Source organism: Schistocerca gregaria, chromosome 5, assembly GCF_023897955.1.
Source record: "Schistocerca gregaria isolate iqSchGreg1 chromosome 5, iqSchGreg1.2, whole genome shotgun sequence".
In the NCBI taxonomy this organism is placed as follows: domain Eukaryota; kingdom Metazoa; phylum Arthropoda; class Insecta; order Orthoptera; family Acrididae; genus Schistocerca; species Schistocerca gregaria.
This window is the reverse complement of record NC_064924.1, coordinates 446837930-446844823: the sequence shown is the minus strand read 5'-3', so window position 1 is coordinate 446844823 and position 6894 is coordinate 446837930. Positions and strand designations below refer to the sequence as shown.

General features: G+C 40.3%; 1 pseudogene; it reads left to right on the top strand.

Annotated features, from left to right (window-relative positions):
* The first annotated feature begins 3965 nt into the window (after positions 1 to 3965).
* Positions 3966 to 4083, top strand: LOC126274380 (5S ribosomal RNA; annotated as a pseudogene).
* Positions 4084 to 6894: the final 2811 nt, after the last annotated feature.

Below are 6894 nucleotides of genomic sequence, written 5' to 3'. Positions count from 1 at the left end.
AACAGTAGTGTTTTAGGCCAAAAATTCACGAACAATGAAATATGTGTGACCAGGTGCATTATCCTAATACAAAGGCCATGAATTATTTCGCTACAAACCCAACCGGATTTTTTCGGCCTGCCCACGAAAACGGCGATGAAGTTACATTTAGTATTCATTACAGCTTGACGGTGTGCAAGAAATCTTAACGTGCTATGCCATTGTAAACGAAGAACACCGTCGAGCTTTCACATTTGATCGCATTGTAGAGTTCAGATGGTTCAAATGGCTCTGATCACTATGGGACCTAACTTCTGAGGTCATCAGTCCGCTAGAAACCTTCCAGATCCTGATTGAACGTAGGTATGCGAGAGTGGAAGCTCTCATCAAGGCTAAGGTTGGGCCAATACCAGCATTACTGTTGGAGGGCGCCACGAACTTGTAAGTCATTTCCAGCTAGGTGTCCGGATACTTTTGATCACATAGTGTACTTCTCAGACTGTACGTTTGGGTACAACATTGTATGGTAGTGAAATATGAACTGTAGGAAAACAGGAACTACTAGAATAATCTGAGATGTGGTGCTACAGAAGAATGTTGTAAACGAGGGTTCCTCGCAGAATCGGCAATGGAATGTACGGGAAACACTAACAAGTAGAAGAGACAGAATGATAGCACATATGCAAATACATCATGAAATAACTTTTATGCTAATAGAGGGAGCTGTAGAGGGTAAGAAATGTAGAGGAAGACGAGATGGGAATACATACAGCAAGTAACTGAGAACGTAGGGTACAAGAAATACTTTGAGCTGAAGATGTTGACACAGGAGAGGAATTGGTGGCGGGCTTCATTAAATCAGTCAGAAGACTTATTACTCAAAATAAATAAATAAAAATAAAAGATTCACCACATACAGCAGCTGGCAATTATAAAAGTTTTTTGCACTATATTCCCTTATTATAGCAAAATTCAATACAGATTCTCTGATCAATTTTTGAAGAAAATAAATAATCGCCGATACTTCCAAAACCCATGCAACCTTTATGACAACCGACAAAAGACTAATTACCCGGAATAGCTCATGTCACACAAATAGTTCTCGGAGACATTTACCAACACAACAAAACATATCTTTATGTCGACGCAAAATAAAATTCTGTCTTTATGAATACGCTACATTAGCCAAACTTCCCTACTGAACTCTTCAATGCAGTTCTTTTGGAGTATTCAGGCACCATCCAATCGTCTGTTACCTACAAGAAAGTTAATACTATTGTCCACTGCATATGTTCCGTCTTCGAGCCCCCATGTCTCGTCGCACTTCCAGGCTAAAGCCGTTCTGCCACTTCCGCATTTGAAATTTTTCCTTCCCTCCATTCTTTGAGTAATCTCTTCAAAATACTATCTTCTATTTGTATCAAGGACAGCTTTCTATTCACTAAAGTTTTACGGAAAGGCAAAAATCAGTTAATAACATAATAAAAATATAGAGATTAAATGAAACAAGTTCACTGTCACCAAGCACCGTTTTATTTACTTCCACGACGCGTTTCATCGGGTGGATTTACATTAGTAAGTATTACATTTGTGTGTGTGTTGTGTTACGATTTTTGGAGGAACTTGTGACACTGCCTAGTGGAGAGACAAGACACTATTTCAGAATATGGTTTAGGATTACTTTTGACAAAAAAATTAAACAGATATCAAATTTTTTTATTTTAATTTTTTTAATTAATTTTTTTGTCAAAAGTAATTGTAAACCATATTCTGAAATAGTGTCATGTCTCTCCACTAGGCAGTGTCACAAGTTCCTCCAAAAATCGTAACACAACACACACACAGATGTAATACTTACTAATGTAAATCCACCCGATGATGGAGGTTTAAACCTTCGAAACGCGTCGTGGAAATAAATAAAACGGTGACTGGTAACAGTGAACTTGTTGTTTCATTTAATGCCAGTAAGAGTCACGGTAAAGCCTAACCTAAAAATGTTCGCATTTAAAAGTATAGAGATCGAGTAACACCTGTCTGTTGTGGGAAGCTACACTCCGTGTGCCGGTCGGCACCTGCAGCGGCTTTCCAGATGTAAAGAGCAAAACAAACAACGTAACGTAGACTCTGATGCGAACGTAGAATCAGTTTCAAAGAGAAACCTGTGGAGTGAGAGCCACGCTGCGATTCGCCACACGGAGTGAAACAAATTAAAGAGACGTGAAATCCTTGTTTAACGCAGGCGCTGAGGCTACTGGGGGGGCCGGCAAAAACTGGTTGCGTATAAATCACTCGTCAGGAAGGCTGCGAGCAGTCACAGGTATTACAAACAGCATCTCCCTCCGTGACCCGAACAGCCGCTAATCACGTTTCTGACGTGGTGGCCGTTTCAACTACACAGACCCTCCTCACGATCCGCGCGTGTTGCGTGGATTAACTAGTACAGTCCAGAGGAACATTGTAACAGGAAAACATTTGATTTCGTGTCACGGCGAATCAAGTCTGTACGGGCAGTTCCCAACTCGCAGCATTGGTGCTACAGGTTTCTGAAAACAAAATCAGTAAAAAAAGTTCCTTTCTAAGGAATTAGTGCTTCGGTGGTCAGCAAATCTGGCAGCCATACGAGGGATCCGCGTTCAGTGTTCAGTACCATGTACGGGCTCCTTTCTGTGATGGGAAGACTGAAAAGGCGTCCATTAAGCCCTGCAACATCGTGAGAACAAGAGAGTAGCTACGTGAAGGAGAAGTAGACACTCCTGGTATGGCGCTTATATTAATGGACAAAAGCACCTCTACACATGACATACAACAAAGCTTTTAGCCAAACGTAAGACAGAAATATTTTTGATTTAATCATCATCAAGACATATGAAGGCTGTTAACAATCTTGCTGTAAACTTTTGCATCACAAAAATGTAGGAACGAAGTAAAACTTTATTAGAAAGTTTATTCAACGCAGGCCGGCCTTTCTGACCGAGCGGTTCTAGGCGCTACAGTCTGGAACCACGCGACCGCACGGTCGCTGGTTCGAATCTTGCCTCGAGTATGGATGTGTGTGATGTCCTTAGGTTAGTTAGGTTTAACTAGTTCTAAGTTCTAGGGGATTGATGACCTCAGATGTTAAGTCTCATAGTGCTCAGAGCAATTTGAACCATTTTTATTCAACGCACAAAGCGCAGTGCATTTACCTAATTATCCACTGTGCTATTATCCACCGAAAAAATTTGTAGGTAGTACTTGACATAAAACCACAATATGTAACGCTATAACATAGCATTACTACTGAAACAATTAACGAAATTGGCCGGTCCCGGTGGCCGAGCGGTTCTAGGCGCTTCAGTTTGGAACCGCGCGACTGCTACAGTCGTAGATTCGAATCCTGCCTCGGGCGTGCATGGGCGTGACGTGCTTAGGTTAGTTATGTGTAAGTAGTCCTAAGTTCTAGGGGACTGACGACTTCAGATGTTAAGTCCCATAGTGCTCAGAGCCATTTGAGCCATTTGAATTAACATAATTCATTTTTACACCGGTGGCCGTGCTGGTGTAGCGGGTGCAGTGCTAGACTCCGACTCTCGAGGTTCTAGGTTCAATCCCAGGTATGAGGGGGATTTTGCTTCGTTCTAGTCCTTCCAGGTCGGTCCGAGCTCCACTAAGTCTGCTATGAAGTTGAGCACAAAATATTTCCTATGATGAATGGTGGCGGAGGCGACGGACTCTGCTAACCTCTCCTCTCCCCTCCCAACAATAGTTGCGCGGCGAACGAAACGCTGCACTATGCCTGCAGTAAGGACAGAAACCCTTTCACGAACTGAGTGCCAGAGTTTACTTTTTTTTTCTTTGCACAATAGGGATTTATTTTTAGTTCTTTGTTGTATGTCACTAGTTTCATTGTTGTGTAGACGTCATAAACTAAACATGTAAAATTAATTTTTTGTTAACGGAATGTTATCTGAATGAATTCAAAATTATTTTGTGACATATGTGTTACAGCCAACGGTCTTGCCGCAGTGGTAACACCGGTTCCCGTCAGATCACCGGAGTTAAGCGCTGTTGGGCTGGGCTAGCACTTGGATGGATGACCATCCGGTCTGCCGAGCACTGTTGGCAAGTGGGGTGCACTCAGCCTTTATGAGGCACACTTAGGAACTACTTGATTGAAAAGTAGTGGCTCCGGTCTCAGAACCTGACATACGGCCGAGAGAGCGGTGTGCTGACCACGTGCCCCTCCATATCCGCACCCAGTGACGCCTGTGGGCTGAGGATGACACGGCGGCCAGTTGGGCCTTCATGGCCTGTGCGGGAGGAGTTTAGTTTAGACATCTGTGTTCTACACATTGGCAACCCCAGGGCATTTGTAGTATGTACAGCTACAGAAAAGAGAGTCGTTAGAAAAGGTCTCTGACAACAGAAGACGAAGTATATATACCATAGAGTGAAAAAGAACAGTTGTGTGCCTTTGGCGCAGCGATTATGTGCGCGGCAACTTCTGGTGTTACAACAGTCACTTCAAGGGCCGCAGCACATTGGTCACTTACAATGCTGATTCTCTTTCTTCCGTTTAGTCATCAGTCTTCTGATTGCTTTGATGGGGCCAGCCACGAATTCCTCACCTGTGGCACTCTTTTTATCTCAGATTAGCAATTGCGATCTACATCCTCGATTATTAGGAGGAAGTATTCCGAGCTCTGTCTTCCTGTACCTCACTCATGCTGTAATACCATGCTGCTTCTAGAGGAATAAAGGAAAGAGTACTGTTTATTTTGATGCAGGAAGCATAACAAGTATTTGCGTCTGGGGAGGACACATTATAATAGCTGCCATCAAGCTAATGTGTGGTACCTGTACCTTTTAAAAATGTAAGATACATTCGGTTATGACTTTCAGCTTGGCGAAAGGCTTTGAAGTGTTTTGTGTGATTTACGCGATAAAATTTTCCTTTACATTTTGATTATAATTTCATATACGTAATTATTCTTAGTTATCATTCCTGGGCCAGGATCCATATCCTATTATTCTAAGTTTCGAGAGTTACATTAATTTTAATACTACGGGCAATTACTTTGCTAGGAAGTGAAAGAAGCTCTTTTCTTGAGATGAAAATCATGCCGTTGCTAATTTTTAAAGCCATTAAATAACGACCTAATTACAACAATAAGGAATAAATTTTCAAGTTAATGTCTAACAGAAACGATAAATCATTGAATTTGGAAGAGTATAGAAGATTTTGCAATTTATTGATGAATAATAACAGATTTTACGTTCTTTTGTAATTTTCGTTTCGATGTCTCGGCTGTCGTATTCCGACCTTCCCATGGAATTTTGCTGTTGTTTTGAAATATTTAACGTGCAAATAAAATAATTTTCTGACCGAATTTTAAGTGTTTGGTAAAGTAAGTGTACAAAAATGGTCAATAGTGAGGTCACGCTTCGTCATTACTTTTGCCTCTCATACTAATGTAATCCCTTCAGTTTCCACTTTGTTTATCATTATTTTGATAAATTCTAAACTTTTGACTTTGACTTAACTATTTTGTAATCCCTCGAATACAAAAATTTACGCTAGGGCAAGTAATGACTGATGTCATCACTACAAATGTGCATGAATGTGTAATCCATCAAAATGAAAGACAGGGACCAATGACCGTTGCAGTATGGTCCCTTTAATCCCCCAAACCAACCAACCAATCTAAATGAAAGACTGTTTTATTTTGTCATACACGTTTCACTACTTTTATTTGTGAATCATTTTCTGTGGCATGTAATTGACGTTTGTTTTACGTATGTAGAAAATGCCTTATAGAGTAGTTACAAATATGTTAATTTGAGGCGTTTCTTTCGTTCAGATTAGAAACAACTTTTGGAGAACAAGTTTCGTGAAGTTAAATTATCATTTGGTATTGCTTACTATTTATGACGTTATTAATCCATATGTCGTCTTGGAGAGGTATTTACTCGGTCTCCAAACTCCAGATGGACTATTTTCGGCGTTTCATTGACAATATTTACTTCAGCATTTCATTTCCACTTTTCACTGAGTGTTGAATGCATGTGTTTACAGTGTGTAGTGTTAGCAACTGTTTTTCTGTGTTTATCTTTCGTCTTTTGTTTGCGTTGCGGCGTATATGTAGCGTTTCGTCTTTGTTCATTTGTTGTGTGCGTCTGCACGTTTTGTTATGTGCATCTGTTGTTACATGTGAGTGTGTTATTCTTTGCGTGAGTAGCTTGGATATCTGTGTGTTTATATGTGTGTGTGTGTGTGTGTGTGTGTGTGTGTGTGTGTGTGTGTGTGTGTGTGTTCGCTGCTGATTGGTTCAGGTCCATGTTTTATCAAGTGTTTGGCAAAGGTAGAACAGCTATTTTCAAACTTTCAGATTGTTATATGTTTTTTATACCTAGTTATGAAATTTCTTCCTGCCATTACCAGACACACTGATTTGAATTCTTGACATTGTAGCTGGTATGTAACCGTTCGCTGGTATTATCTGGTTTGTCTATTGTTGTGTTTGAATGTGCCATCCTTGTTTCTGTAGTGCATTTGCTATTCTGTGTGCTCATTTGTGTTTGTGTGTTAAAGTGTGCCACTTCCTCCTGTTAGTCATGTTACTAGTGTTACTGTTTTGTCTTTCTTCGTGAACGTAGTGTCTATATTGTTTTTGGGGTTTTGTGATGTTTGTATTCTTTGCTTGTTTCATTTTTCTTCTGTTGTGTTTTAATTTTGTTTTTGAGGTTTTGTACTATGTGGGTGTCACAGTAATTGGTTTTGACTATGAGTTGTGTTGTTTTTTATTCTTCTTCATATTTTCATTTGTTGAGTGGGATATTATTCAGTCTATATAATAGGTATCGAGGAGCCGCTAATTTTTAATTTTGTGGCTGGCTGGACGTGGCATGTTTAATTGTTTATTGCTGACGGCTTTC